Below are 15,000 nucleotides of genomic sequence, written 5' to 3'. Positions count from 1 at the left end.
ATTGCTTTCTGAGAAGAAATGTCTGGGGAGGGCAATTGGTGTTTGTACACTCCTGCACCCATTGTTTTATGACAGAGGTCAATAGTGCCTCTGTCATAAAACCATCTTGATTTTACAGAAATGTATGTGAATAAGGGGTCAACTTCATAAATCAGGTGCCAAGAAGCAACGAATTTAAAGGCAGTTGATATACACAGCTATTGACTTCTGTGGTTTGTTGTTCTCTGTGCTGTGACAATACATCAAGACATTTACAATACATAAAACGACTAGCCCTATCACCAAGAGTTTGCCAATCAGCATCATTCATACAGTGTGCACAGCAAATCCGAAAATGTCCAGCTATAATATGTATGTTTTCAGGCTCAAAATTATTCAAACTAACAAAGCAGGGCCACGAGGCCCTAAGCATTACTGGTCATGATTAAATAATAATAGTAATACTTTTTCTTCATGATGTTTTTTAATCAATCTCAATTTAAGAGACCCCAATTTTGGGGGCAAAGTGCTTGGTGCCCCAAGAATTGGTTGATGTCCTAAGCACTCTGCTTATGTCTAGGGGCGGCCCTGCTAACAATTTCATACAGTCTTGTGATTTTGAGTGGAATTGACCTGTTTTTAAAAACAGTCGAATCACACGGGATGTCCTGTATTGGTAATTTAGTCGCCATGTGTTATATTTAGTTTATTTAAGGGGACACTGTGCAGGAAATGGTAAAAAAAAAAGGTACTGCAACTATGCTGCTCATTGAAACTGGGCTGCCTATTGCCAAAGTTGATCTTTACATGAAAGCTTACTAAGTAATAATCAACTATTTTCTAGTATGATCCAAGTACAGTCATTTTTGCAGCTAAAAATGGCTATTTTGGAAATTCAAAATGGCGGACCATGGAGAAGACCCCCCTTTTCATGTATGAAAAGTGCAATTTTTCCAGTCATAATGAATACTTAGAATTTGATGGTGGTGGTAAGTATTCATGAAAAAGGTAACATTAGTGAGTGGGCAGCATGAATTCTGGAAATAAACAACTAAAAATCCCACACAGTGTCCCTTTAATTCCTCAAACTTCACAATTAATAAATAAAATGCTCACGAAAAGCATGCTTCATACCACAAAGGAAAGGTGAGCCATTGGCTAAATAAAATGGCACACTGAGAAAGCGAAACCCCAAAAATGTAAAATAAATTCAGTATATCGGCCTTGTTTCCAGTATTTATATTGCCATGGCAATTCAGTCAGCAAACAGGTATAGTGCATGATTATATATTAGTCACTTAACGTGGTCCTTTTCGCTTTTTGTCTCTTTGTTCAATATGATGGTGAAGAGAAGACAGGAAATGATAGAAGGAGAGAGAGAGATGGCCACCACTGGGAAATGACCACATCCAGATTCAAACCTGTATCCCCCATGGGCATGAGACCTGCGTATGATATGCTGCACTAGCGCACTACGCCACAGTGCCCAGCCCGCCCCCATCGCCCCTTAGTGCTCTCTAAAGTTGTCAACACTGTTTGCCATCCCAGACAGACAGCCACTCACTCAGCCCGTCTCCCTCTCAAGGCAAACTGGCCTTTCAATTAGGACCCAGCTAAGACTGATGGGGAGGTGTAGTGCAAGGGCCTGCCATGACAAGTGATGAAGGAACATGGCAGGGGTGAAGCCAGCACACACACAGGCAACTCAAGATGAGAGATGCAGAGTGGAGAAGTAGGACAACCATACAAGCCATCACTCACCAATGGCCCTGCAAGAGGTCGAAACAGGTGCACCAGTGTGTGTGTGTTTGCGTTTGTGTGTGTGTGTGTGTGTGTGTGTGTGTGTGTGTGTGTGTGTGTGTGTGTGTGTGTGTGTGTGTGTGTGTGTGTGTGTGTGTGTGTGTGTGTGTGTGTGTGTGTGTGTGTGTGTGTGTGTGTGTACTGAAACTGATCTCTGTGGTACGTCTGCATTTATACACAGCCTACACACAGATGTCAGCCACATAGATTCACCATACATGAACTTGGACTGACAGAATTGAAATAAACAAGAACTACATTGTACTGTGTGTGTATAAGGATAATAACTTGGGGACTTTCTGTGGGTCAGGATACAGTACCGCACAGATGCAGTAACTCAGTTCACACACGCATATGTCCATGAACAATGAAAACTGTACAATAGTGGCAACCGACTGCCAACCACCTATGGAAGCTGTAGTTCATTTTCCACAGTTCGTAATAGGTGGACGTGCCCTCCCAAAAGCACGCCGAGGGGTCGGGGTGAGGGGTGAGGGGAGGGGAAGGGGGTTAAAGGTAGGGTTGGAGATCTTTGAAAAACGGTTCCTGTGAGCTATATTTTTGAAAATACACAGCCCGCCTCTCCCTTCAGCCCTCCCCTCAAAGCCACGCCTTCAAAACACATGAACGCGCATGCAGTCTGTCAAGTGTTCGGATTATCCCGGGAACCCACGAGAGCTCACGAGGCGGGGGGGCGGGCTAGTAGCCACGACAAAGCGACTAGCCAGCTAACTTCCAGCCATGGCACCGTCTCCGGCTACGGTAAGAATGTTCAACATCACAATAAACGCACAGGCCGTCATGGTTGCCATTTCAAGAAATATTGATGACAGTAGATGTATACTAGATTAGTTATTGAACTTGACTTGATACGTGTTACTTAGATATCTCATTCTAACTTCCTAACACTGATGACAGATGCTATACTGTCATCCCTAGACAGTAGTTCTAGCCAGTAGCTACAGTACTGACACATGGATTTATTTTGACAGATGTGTACCGCAGTATACATTTTACTAGTGTATTTATATATACCCGACACCACAATCCGTAGTGTTTTAGGCTATGACTTCAGATTTCACTTGGGTTGTCGCACGCGCAGACACAGGGACAGAGGGAGTAAAGAAAAACAACCGAACTGATCGACGCTAATGAAATTGTTTTGGCTGACAATATTTTCATATGCTTTAGACCTTCCACGACCACGAGAGCTCCAGCTCTGACTTTCCTGGCCCATCACAATCATAACGACCTAACAGCCCAGTAGGACCGATGGCCAGAGATGGAGGAGGAGGAAGATAGACGCAGCAGAGGTCGGGGGTATTGATTAGGGAGATCCAACAGAATTGACGCCCTGCTAACTGTAAGGATGTACATTCATCCCTCAATAACATTGTCCTGCTGTATTCCTCCAGATGTGTAAGTATTGTAATGGATGTTATCACAACGGATGTACTCTATATCGCAACACGAGTACACCTGTTGTGATAACCATTACAATATTTCTACTCCTATGAGTAGTAGTGTGATATTACATGGTTGTAGGTACACAACACCAGTGGTAGTTCAAGTACATCCATAAAAGCCCATCTACTTCATACATCTGTGTAACCCCTGGCACAACACCAGTTTGTAAGAAATTGACTGAAAACGTTGTATGCATATAATTGGCACATCTTTTATATACACAATAATGATTGCTTATGTCCATATTGGTCTTATTGTCAATAGAGTTATTTAGTCCCCATCATCAAATAGAAAATGCACTACATAAAATGTATTTATTGCTTTGCAGGCCTTGATTCAATCATTGAATTTGAAGCAATCCCATCGGTTACTGCAGCGTGACCCGTGACCCGTGACCCGTGACCCCAGTTTGATGTTCGACCTGGCACATGACATCTGGTCCTCAGTCACAGCCCAGTAGCACAACCAACCTGGCGCCTCTGCGCAATCTGTAAGGAGATGCCCATGAACATTGAAAGGAAATGCTGTGGTGTTCTCAGTTTTGATAAGACTTTGGGCTGATGTAGGACCAGGTGAGAGAAACGGTCTCTTCAGGCATGCAGCCTACAGACAGTATGGGGCACTTGAACAGGGCTGACGTTGTAATACACAGTACAATACCCAGGATTAGCCAGGGTTACCCTGCTCCACTAGAGCAATATAAAAAGGTTTATACAGAGTACGGTATAAAACACACAAACCGGCAGTGTGCAGACTTTTATTATTTTTCATTATCTGTAGGAGCATTCATCACCTTTTTGGTTTGGAACCACGTTTGTCTTGTTACCATTGTTTTTTTTCATACATAGAAAATAAATGCAACCTGTCAAATAATCTTCTGATTGTGGTTTTGTGGAATATATAAATGATGTAACCATGCATTTTCAGTCGGAGAATGAATTAAAAAAAGCCACACAGTCAAATTGTGTCCACCAATATTTACTGTCATTGAAATGTATGGACATTTTAAACAATGTATTACACATGACACTAGATACATTACTTTATACTATATTTACAGTTGTCATTACCACACAACAACTCTGGGAAGGTGGGTAAGTGCAGCAACTGTGAAGGGCCTAGTTTGAGGTTGGAGGCGTCTGTGCTGTAAAAAGATAAACAGAATTAGAAAATCACATATCTGACAGTAGCTCCAGTGACATTTTAAATGTAAGTAACCCTGGTTGTTGGGGCAGGGACACCAAAAATAACTCCTTTATCTGGGCTCACCTGGTTGTGAGTGTCTGCGGTCAGCCATCCCCTCTTAGGGTAGAAAGTTCTTCTGCGCAGGACGGTGCCCTGAAGGTTGACGTTCACAGTATGCAGCCTTCATGTCCTGGAACTTTATTGTGCAATTTTCCATATCTGTAACAAGCAATGTGTTTAGACTATATTAGGGCTTCATTACATCAAATTACACAGCAGGGTTTCTGGCTACAGTCCCAGGACCTAAGTGGACTTGTGTGCCTTGCTCAAGTGCACTTCAGCTGTGGATGGAGGTGTAGGTAGGGAGAGGTAAGGATTGGGATTTTCAACCTGCTTCTCTCTGATCTTAGGAACACTCTCCACCATCAGGTGATGGCTGGCTGCTACCCTCAAATTCATTCATGGCCCTAGTTATGTTCTGTAATCAGCATTGTTTTGACCTTACACAAATAAATGTAAATGCATTCTGCACCATGGGGGTGAAGACCTTTGAGAATATTTGCAGAACTACATACTGAATTGAGCCATCCGCCTTTCTCTTGGTTGGTGTGTTGAGATGGTGACTGCAGTCCAGGCTTCTTGGATTGGAGGAGAAAAGCTGTGGCTTTCACTGGCATAGTATGTGGTGTGTGGAAGGACCTGTTGGCTGACCTGAGGGAAAAAAGAGCACAAATTGCATATTAGCACAGAGCCCATGCTTAGACCATAGACAGATAAATCATCTGGCACAATCTGCATGCAACCAACAGAACCTAGAAAGAGAAAGATTAGCAGCAATACACAAAGGGGACAAGTATACAAAAACATGCAAAGTGTTCTGATAAGGTGCATGGAGGTAGTCTGTGTTGATTCCAGCAACCTCAAAGACTGAAAAGTGTCCCAGTGTGTTGAATTGAAAACTTGGCGCGTGTGCGCGCACACATAGGAATATGATAACTTAGTCAGTGTTTTCTCAACAGGGGTGCCGGGGCACCCTGGGGTGCCGTAGGGCCCCCTCAGGTGTGCCGCGGAAAACATGGCTGATAAATAAATTATATAACATAAACATATTTGTCAAAATTGATAAGTTAATGTTAGTCAGTGGAATCTTTGATCTGCCATTTACCCCACAATAAAGTAAATATTGGTCACCCCAGCTGCAACTTTGAACGTAGGTCGTGCTACTAGGTTGTGTGTCTCCAAATGTGTTACATTCTAAGCTTGTGTGGTATCGGATGTGATGCTATATGGCTACTTGGTTTGGGGTGCCTTGAAATTTTCCATGAATTGAAAGGGTGCCGCGCCTAAAAAAAGGTTGAGAAACACTGATTTAGTGTATCAATTACAACTACAGGATCTGTTCGCTTTTGTCAGATAGAACCATTGTTTTTCAAAGGCAGATCATTCCAAAAAGGATAGTAGTATCTGCAACTGGACCGAAATTACACCCACAAACATGAATAAAATAAACTACCAGTGTGCGTGATTCATTCTTCATTTACTTGGCAGCCTTGATATGTTGTGAAACAGGAGCAAGGAACAGCTATGGAAAACACCACACCTTGGAATGGACAAAGCAGAACATTTCAATATAACCAGGGTAAAACAAATAATGTACCGGCAATCTCCATGTGATCATTCAGTGTAGCCATCACAATAAAGATCTGCCGTGTAGCCGTCATGGTCATTAGTAGCCTGAGTATCATCCTCCGTAGTGACCGCGCTAGCTCAATACTTTCGCTTGCTGACCACGAAGCGAAAGTATTGAGCTAGCGCGGTCACTACGGAGGATGATACTCAGGCTAGGTCATTAGGTGGTATTTATCAAATGCAAAACTACCGTCTTCTCAAATAGGACATCAGCGAGTTAACAACATTACACCCACAATCATGTAAACATTTGAAAACCCAAGGCAATCTATTTTGCAATGCTGGAGCGGCGAACAGGTTGCGCTTGTGCTTGCTACTATTACCAGAGTCATACAACAGAGACGTACCAAAGCAAAACATGCAAACGATATATTTTTGTAAACCACTAGAAAGACATGGGCTTTGCTGGTCAAAGTAATGTGTGCGTAAACATGGTAGGTTACTTACTACGGGGTGGATCCGTATTTAGCAACTGAACGCGGATGGAGAAGGGGTGCTTCCGTCCTCCTCCCAGCTGGTTTGTCTGGCTCGTTCGCACAACTAGCAACACACAAGAGTATGTCTGAGTTACACATAGCAATTCTGAAAACGTGTTCATGTGCACAGAATAAATGCCACAGGGGGGAAAAACACAAAAAAATACAGCGATTGAGGTAGCAGCTATGATAAGCAAGGTAGCAGCTAGATATGTTGGAGCTTGAGCTAATCCTCTGACCCCGCTCAATGGATACTTGCTTAAAAAAAGACACCACTGTGTCCTAAACCAATTCACAAAATATTATACAGACAAATATATTATCTCACCTCTCGATTAGAAATATGGTCACCAAAGCGTATTTGAAGCCGCTGCCGTAGCCGACATCTGTGTCCAAGAGTGTCAGGTCCCATTTCAAATTTTCAGCCCGTGTTGGAGTCTGGTTTTGCGAGTCCGATGATAATCCAAGGGAGTATGTTATCCTGGCATGGTTAGTCTAGTGTTCCAAAAGCCAAAGTTCTTCCTGTAGCTCTGCAAAAGCCACCAAAGTGTCCAAGTAGCTCACTCAGCCTGCTGCTAACTCTCGTTACCTTGCTACTAGCCGAGTGATGATAAGCCTTGTCGCGTGTGCATGAATGATGGGGGCGGGGTCGGTCAAGTTCACGAGTCGGTGAACGCGCAGGGAGGAGGGGTGAGTGCTGGCGGTTGATGGACGTGTCAGAAACCAATAGAAGTGATGATGAGTATTACTTCTATTGGTTGCCGTTTTCTTCTGACTACGCCCTCTACACTGGACCAAAAGATTTCGTTTTTTTTCCAAACACTCTATTTCAATGGGTGCTATGGCGTCATGAGGAGTTTTTCAGATGATATGGTAAAATATGTGCCAGAAAAACATCTCCTATCCCACCTTTAAGAGGCGGTAAAGGAGGTGAGATGAGGGGGGGGGGGGGGGTCGATGGGGATAAAGAGTGGTTGGAACTGCGGAGCGCTGCCTCAGTGTTTATTTCCGCAAGCTTAATGAATGCCACATGGACCTCCCGCTTTTTCCTTTTTTTCCCCTTTCGCTTTTCTTTTCTTTTCTTTTTGTTTTGCAGGCAACCGCCCTCCTTCCCACTTCACTCTTCCGTCTCACTCACTGCTGCCCTCATACCAGGACTCTTGGAGAAGAAGGGAGCCAGCCACCACGTTGCCGTACGCAGCGACCGCGGAGGGCCCTGGAGGATAGCTGCTAAAGAAAATACAGAGACCACATCCAAAAGACCCAGCAGGCCACATCCAAAACCCCTGACTGTGTCCAAAACCCCAGGCCTCCACCATTACCACCACCACCACCACCTCCATCACCCCACCTGCTAATGGCCCTGCTGGGTACCTGCCAGTCGAAACATTATCTCCATATCATCATCGGCATCGGCGCTTATTAGATTGGCACTATAAAATGTTTCACCTTTCGTTGCAAGTTCGGGTCTACATGCTTTTCTGCCAACCTAATAAATAGTGGCTTGGCTGGCTGGCTGCTGGAGGATGATGGCTGTTACGGGGGCTCGCTAAAGATTTGTCAATGATGACAGACAAATTCCCCATGACACGGTTGGAGCCATCATCTGGATGAGGAGAGGAGGGCTGTGAGGACGCGTAGGCCCATAACTCACCTGCCCCATAACTTTTTGTTTGTGTGTGTGTGTGTGTGTGTGTGTGTGTGTGTGTGTGTGTGTGTGTGTGTGTGTGTGTGTGTGTGTGTGTGTGTGTGTGTGTGTGGATACGTATAGAAGTAAATATACTATGTGGTGTGATGACATGCTGATTTTGTAACTTGTGCTTTGTCCAAGGTCAGTTGAGTGTGTAGGATGTTAATATATACATATTTTGGGGAACATATGTGAGGGTTGTTGATTTCTCTCTCTCTCTCTCTCTCTCTCTCTCTCTCTCTCTCTCTCTCTCTCTCTCTCTCTCTCTCTCTCTCTCTCTCTCTCTAACCTCTTTGCCTTTCTCTCTCTCTCTCTCTCTCTCTCTCTCTCTCTCTCTCTCTCTCTCTCTCTCTCTCTCTCTCTCTCTCTCTGTGCGCCTGTGAGTGGGTTTGTCTATACTGCACATGCATGTGTGTGTGCGTGTGCTTGTGTGTTTACATACATAAATGTGTGCACTGTACTATGCATGTGTGTGTATTATGTATAGTATGCTGAGTTTGACAGGGCAGGTGAAGCAGTGACGGATGTGGTCCATCCGACGGCGCTACAGGGCCATCTGTGAAGCCTAGGCCATCCGTCCCGTCCCCGTCATGCCATCGCCCTCCCTACCCCCTCCGTCCCTCCCTCCCTCCCTCCTGCTGGGCCCCCCAGTAGCCCTTCATCTCTGCAGGCCCTGCCCTGGGAGTAGGGGAGGAAGAATGGGCATCAGGCATGCCACCACAAAGTGGCACTCAATCACACAAGCAGCTACTGACCTGAACCGTCTGGGCCTCCAGGAGCACAGTACAGTACAGGGCAATTAAGCATCGCCGATGACCTGGATGGTAAAGGACCACTGTATTCAGGTACTGTATGTTCACTGACTGCAACTGGGAAGGGAATTTAGCTGTTGTGGGATGTAGTGTTTCCACCACTGAATCTCTCGTTTCACTGTTCAAGGGTCTTTCACATCAAGAACTATTACAACACAATTAATTGTCATTCCTTCAAACTTGAGTGGATGTCAGAATCCTCACCTGTGGTGACTTGAAAGACTGTTAAAGTATGTCCTTGAAAATAGTGATCATGAGCATAAGATGAACGTTTGACTTCCTTCAAAGTAAAACAGTAGGTTGTGCAATATCTGAAGTCATTGGGAAGTGATCGAAACACGTTTAAACAGACCACCAGCAGGGGTAGCCATAAAACTAAGGGGGTTAGATACTTTCTGTGGTGGTTGCAGCCAGTGAATATTGGTGGAGTTATGTTCCTCTAAAAATCCACATATTCTTCCAAGCTTGAAGGCCAATAATAATAACAATAATTGTTATTTTATAATAATTATTACTATAATATAACATTGGGCAGTGTCCGCGATATACAAGAATGTGACTCAGTTGAGGGCTCTGGATTAAACTGTTTAGACTGCAGTAGAATATCATTGGTGCTGGTGGCAAAACATAAACAGTAAAGCATTGATGGTTTTAAAAGCCGTTTTAAAAATAATCGTTTCTGCCTTACCAAGTAGTACGCGTGTAAGCGGTTAAGGTAACATAAAAGTGCCAAATAATGACATTCAAAGCAAATGATAATTTTATCTATTTATTGAACACTGCACAAACCTGAAACTGTGAAACTCATGACATAAGAACCCCTTCCAGGGAACTAAAAGATAAGGCTGCTCTTTCCTATATAGTGTACTGTCTTTGGACTGTCTTGGGCTGATGTAGGTGGGGGTGGTCCATGGCTGCAGCCCATAGGTGCATAGCTTGACAGGCCTACAGTAAGTATTATAGCCTGGAAAGCCAGACAATAACATAAAAAGTATAGTCTGGCACTGAACCGAGACAGTCATCACGCAAAAGCCCTCCCTAACGACTCGGCTCGCTAGTCTACTCAAATTCAAACAGAAAAAACATCTTGTGACACGGGCAGAGCGTTAAAATTGAAGGACGGGTATTGCATCCTTTTGGATTGTCTCCGACAGTGCAGTACCAGACCAACTCACCAGGTCAACATATTTTGGTCTTGTTTACAAGGCAAACAGTATTAGGACAGTGCAGTACCAGACCAACTCACCAGGTCAACATATTTTGGTCTTGTTTACAAGGCAAACAGTATTAGGCATACACGTAGTAATGGCTGCACTTCTGCCCTCTCCAAGTATTTTTCTCGTCATGACGGAGGAACATCTCGGTACGCCTGAGGGGCAGTTTCCGAAGTCGTGTTTTTTCAGGGTTAAATCAAGTTCTCAAAAAAACTTTTTCCTCTAATAACAACAATTATAACATCCAGTGTGTATTGCCAAGGGAATAAAGACAAATCCTCATTTGGCTGACCAGATGTTCCAGCAACAAGCAACAACTGTCTGTTAAATCTGTCTACTCTCAAGAGATGTGCAGGGATCACATGCGATTCATCTGTTTGCAAGAGCAGAAGAACAATAGGTACAGTAGGCTATACTGCCCTACAAAGGCAATGTGCAGTATGTACACATTTTGACATCATTGACTTTAGACTGAAAATGGTGTTCATTACGCCTCCTTTATCTTGTCACAAAACCTTATGGTCCAAATGTGTCCCGTTTCAGAGATATTGCTATGTCAAATTTGCAGTAACTACAATATCCAGCCTAACATCAAGGCTTTGAAGGCATTTTTCAATATAGGCAGTTACTGCACTTTGCCTGGCAGTATAGCGCAACACTAGCCAGGCTACATAGTATGTACTACATAGTAACGTGTGTATCAATCCCAGAAGTACATAATTTTAACATGTGGAGCTTAATATTCCCCAGTATAAAGAAACAGCAATGAACAGTGCATTTTCAGTGATGATCTTATGAATATGGAGGAGACCATTTTGAGTTTTCTTGCATGTAGGCTTCACTGACCCCAAACATATGTCAGTTATAAAAAAAATACCTATTTGTTGGCATAAATTTGACAGTGCAAAGGGCCAACTTGTCTTTTTCCCCCTCAATTCACTTTTCTCCAAGTGTCCCAGTTATCAACACAGCACAAGCCAAATCTGTTTCGGAAACTTCTGTGTCATGGAAGTGATGCGAAGAAGAGAACAGATGGGACAAATTAATTACCCACTGTATGTTTAAGTAGAAAGGTATTTATTTGCGTGAGTGGCCAAGGGCCGAAATTAAAGAAGGGTAAAAGCAAAAAAAAAGGGACAGGGGAGTATTTCTTTTCTTTTTTATACCTTTAAACAGATTCTCTACAAAGTCCACTTTTTCGTGAGCTAGCGAAGCTATCGTGTTGCAACGCAAAGTGGTTTCGGGGAATTATAAATAAATACAGGCAAAATAGGCAATCTGGCTCAGAGGAGAGATCTTTGTTTACCAGGCCACTCTGGAGACCTGAAACGGACCCTCTGAATAAATAAATATAAGCGCTACAGGAAGTTCAGCTGCCTCCCCTCCGGTCCAGTTTAGTTTTATTAGCTACAGTCCTGTTGAGATATCAAACAATGACGAACACTACTCAGCCCGTCTCCCCAGCCCCAGCCCCAGCCCCAGCCCCTCTGCACAACTCCAGCCCCAGCCCCTCTACAGAGCCCCAGCCCCAGCCCCTCTACAGAGCCCCAGTCCAAGCCCCTCTACACAGCCTGAGCCCCAACTCGTCTCCCTATCCCCAGCCCCTCTGCCCAGCCCCGGCCCCAGCTCCAGCTCCTCTGCTCAACTCCAGCCCCATCTGCACAGCAATAGCGCGGGCCGGCACGTGTGTCTGGCTCGCTCATGGAGCATTTCAGTTCCTCCAGCAGCCTTGGCCTAACTGTACCTCCTCCTTCCTCCACACATGATATTACACCTCAACCCCTTCCCTCCCCCAAAAATATGACAACACAGTCAGCTCAGACAGTCGACATGGACCAGGCTCTCAGCTCTCAGGAGGCCCCTAGCTAAACTCCCAGTATGTCCTTGAGTGGATAACTAGCTTTTGGGATTGTCAGTGCCTCAGGTTCACTGTGGGTGTTTTTTTTTCTTCTTTTACTTACACTAAAAAGGCTACAAGGCTTGCATTTTTTGTTACCCCTTCCGGATTCTCCGATGCCTTAAAAACGGTGTAGCTTAAAGAAGACGGGCACAGAGGACAGGTGTGTCGGGGGCACAAGGTCCCTCTTTCGGGAGAGCGCAGCAAGAGAACAGCTTGCTCACAGCAGGGGTGTGTGTGTGTGTGTGTGTGTGTGTGTGTGTGTGTGTGTGTGTGTGTGTGTGTGTGTGTGTGTGTGTGTGTGTGTGTGTGTGTGTGCGCGTGCGTGTGTGTATGTGTGTGTGCGTGTGCGTGTGCGTGCGTGCGTGTGTGGGTGCATGCGTGCGTGTGTGTGTGTGTGTGCGTGTGCGTGTGCATGTGCGTGCGTGTGTGGGTGCATGCGTGCGTGTGTGTGTGTATGTGTTGGGGTGGTGGTGAGGGTGGTCCTACAGAAGGTAGCAGGTGAAATGCGATCCTTTGCACCTCTTTTACAGTGTCCACCTGACACCGGCCTGTGAGGTGGGCTAGAGGGGCGATGGCGTGGGGTGAAGAGGGGGGTGGGGGGTGGGCGCATGGGGTAGCCCTGGTACCGGAGGAAATCAAACGACATCATCCGAAGCCAGGACGCCATCTGGCAAAGGTTTCTGTGGCCGTGGACTCTCTGATGTCTAAAGGAGAGACTTTTGCCATGAAAAGGTCACCCGATAACATTGTCAAATTCCCTAAACACTCCGGCCACAGCTTGATGCAGCACAATTCTTCTATTTTGACTTTTAAAGGAGAAATTTGCCTTGATTGCTGATTGTAGAGGGGAAAATGGTACGTCTGACTGGAAAACGTGCCTTAGTGCCTTTCTCCATTTTTCAGAGATGCATTTAGTCCTTTTGACCTATATTCCATTTGTGAAATTCCCTGCCACGCCAGCAGAGGGTAGCCTACACTGCAGCCTTCGCTGCCAGAGAGCTTGGGATTTGTCCAAAAGCACCGTATGCACACAGGCTTCAATAGAGAGTCTAGGGCAGCGAGACAGAAAGCCGGAGTTTGCACACAGGTCACAGAAAAAGTGCAGCGCTAGCTAGTGTAAATTCTAATGCTCTCATTTGCAAGCTGCTATTCCGCATGAAAGTTTTAAGTCTCATCTCAAGTTGTCAAAAAAAAGATTTTCTATCCTTAAAATGCACGCACACGTGCGCAATCCTTCACCCACCCACACACACAGGTTAATTTTGGTCGAGAAAAAGCAACATGGCATCTTATGCTGGTGACTGTATGGCGTGAGCAGCATTGTAACAGCACCAGAGGGAAGGAGGGAGGGAGGGAGGGAAGGAGAGAGGGAGGGAGAGGAGGATGCATAGACATAGAGTGTGTAGAGTGTGGGCAGTGTGTGTCCGGAGGACACCTAATCTGGATCGTTAATGTTCCCAGTCGACCATCAGGCCAGCTCTCCCACACACGGCTCACGTTTCAGGCCCTGAGCACCTGCCTGCCCTCCTACCTGCTGCCTGCCTGCCTCCTGCAGCACACAGCACACAGCCATTCCTCTACCGCAATGGTTCTCAACGTTTTTTGAACAATCGCCCCCTTGACCACATCATAAACCTGACAACGCCCTCCTTAGTATTCAAAATTAAATGGACTAATGCCCCCCAATGCCAACTAAGCACCGCCCCCTCTCAGTTGTATCCTTCTCAAAGCCCCCCTAGAGCTCCACAACGCCCCCAGGGGGCTGTACCGCCCCCCTGTTGAGAAACACTACTCTACCGTATATGCGGCACTCTCACCACAGCACAGGAAACAATGACACCTCAGACTACTTTGGACACCAGACAACATTTCAGCTACATGACTGTTCGTGCTCCCATAATGGGTGGTAGTGTTTGCCATGACATGCAATTTAGGGATTTTTTTTTTCTGCCTTTGCGTCATTACATCCTAAGAAACATCTGCGTTATGAGGTGTATCAGAAATATGTTCACCATGTCACTGCTGTCACACCATCAGTAAAAAGAAAAATAGAAATGACATGCTTGATAGTTCACATCCTCTTGTTGTAAGGATAAGACCGAACACACTGAAACAAATAAAAAAAAAACAATGTAGGAGAAAAGTAAGAGGAGAAAAGAGGAAGAGTAAAAGTGATGGAAACAATTAGGTGTCAAGTGGGAGAGCGGCTAGCCTGCGCGGCGCTGCACGGCTTGGATTTGGAGTGAGGACAGTCCCAACAGGGTTCTGTGATTGCATGGAGGAACACAGCGAGAGCGAGAGAGAGTCTGCAAGAGAGAGAGAGAGTCTGTGAGAGAGAGAGAGAGAAAGAGAGAGAGAGAGAGAGAGAGAGAGAGAGAGAGAGAGAGAGAGAGAAAGAGAGAGAGGTCTCGGTGATTGCAGGGAGGATGTATCCATTTAGAAGAGAAGGCCCCTCACCTTCCCTCGGCCGGCCGGCAGCAGAGGTTGGAAGTCGTATTCTGCAGGAGAGATAGGCTGGCATGCGCCCAAGATCTGCACAGCCATCCACCCCGCAAAAAAACAATATTACCACCATGCATACAAATACCACATGCATTCTCATACACAAACATAAGTACACAGAGAGAGACAAAGAAAAACTGCGAGAGAAGCAAACCAACACACACACACACACACGCACGCACACGCATACACACACACATACACAATCACCAATGCTTTGAAAGACCACTCAGAACAGTGTACGGAGTACTGGCAGAAGTGGTGAGGCTCGGAACTTCATTTTCTG

The 15,000-nt window shown here is 45.3% G+C and overlaps 1 protein-coding gene across 4 annotated transcripts in view; it reads right to left on the bottom strand.

Annotated features, from left to right (window-relative positions):
- The window catches only part of nfia (nuclear factor I/A), a 204,500-nt gene that overhangs the window by 171,743 nt on the left and 17,757 nt on the right, over positions 1–15,000 (bottom strand). The gene's annotated exons all lie outside the window — the stretch shown is intronic.

The sequence above is a fragment of the Engraulis encrasicolus genome, chromosome 6 (genome assembly GCF_034702125.1).
Source record: "Engraulis encrasicolus isolate BLACKSEA-1 chromosome 6, IST_EnEncr_1.0, whole genome shotgun sequence".
In the NCBI taxonomy this organism is placed as follows: Eukaryota; Metazoa; Chordata; class Actinopteri; order Clupeiformes; family Engraulidae; genus Engraulis; species Engraulis encrasicolus.
The sequence above is the reverse complement of the archived record's forward strand: the minus strand, read 5'-3'. Positions and strand labels throughout refer to the sequence as shown.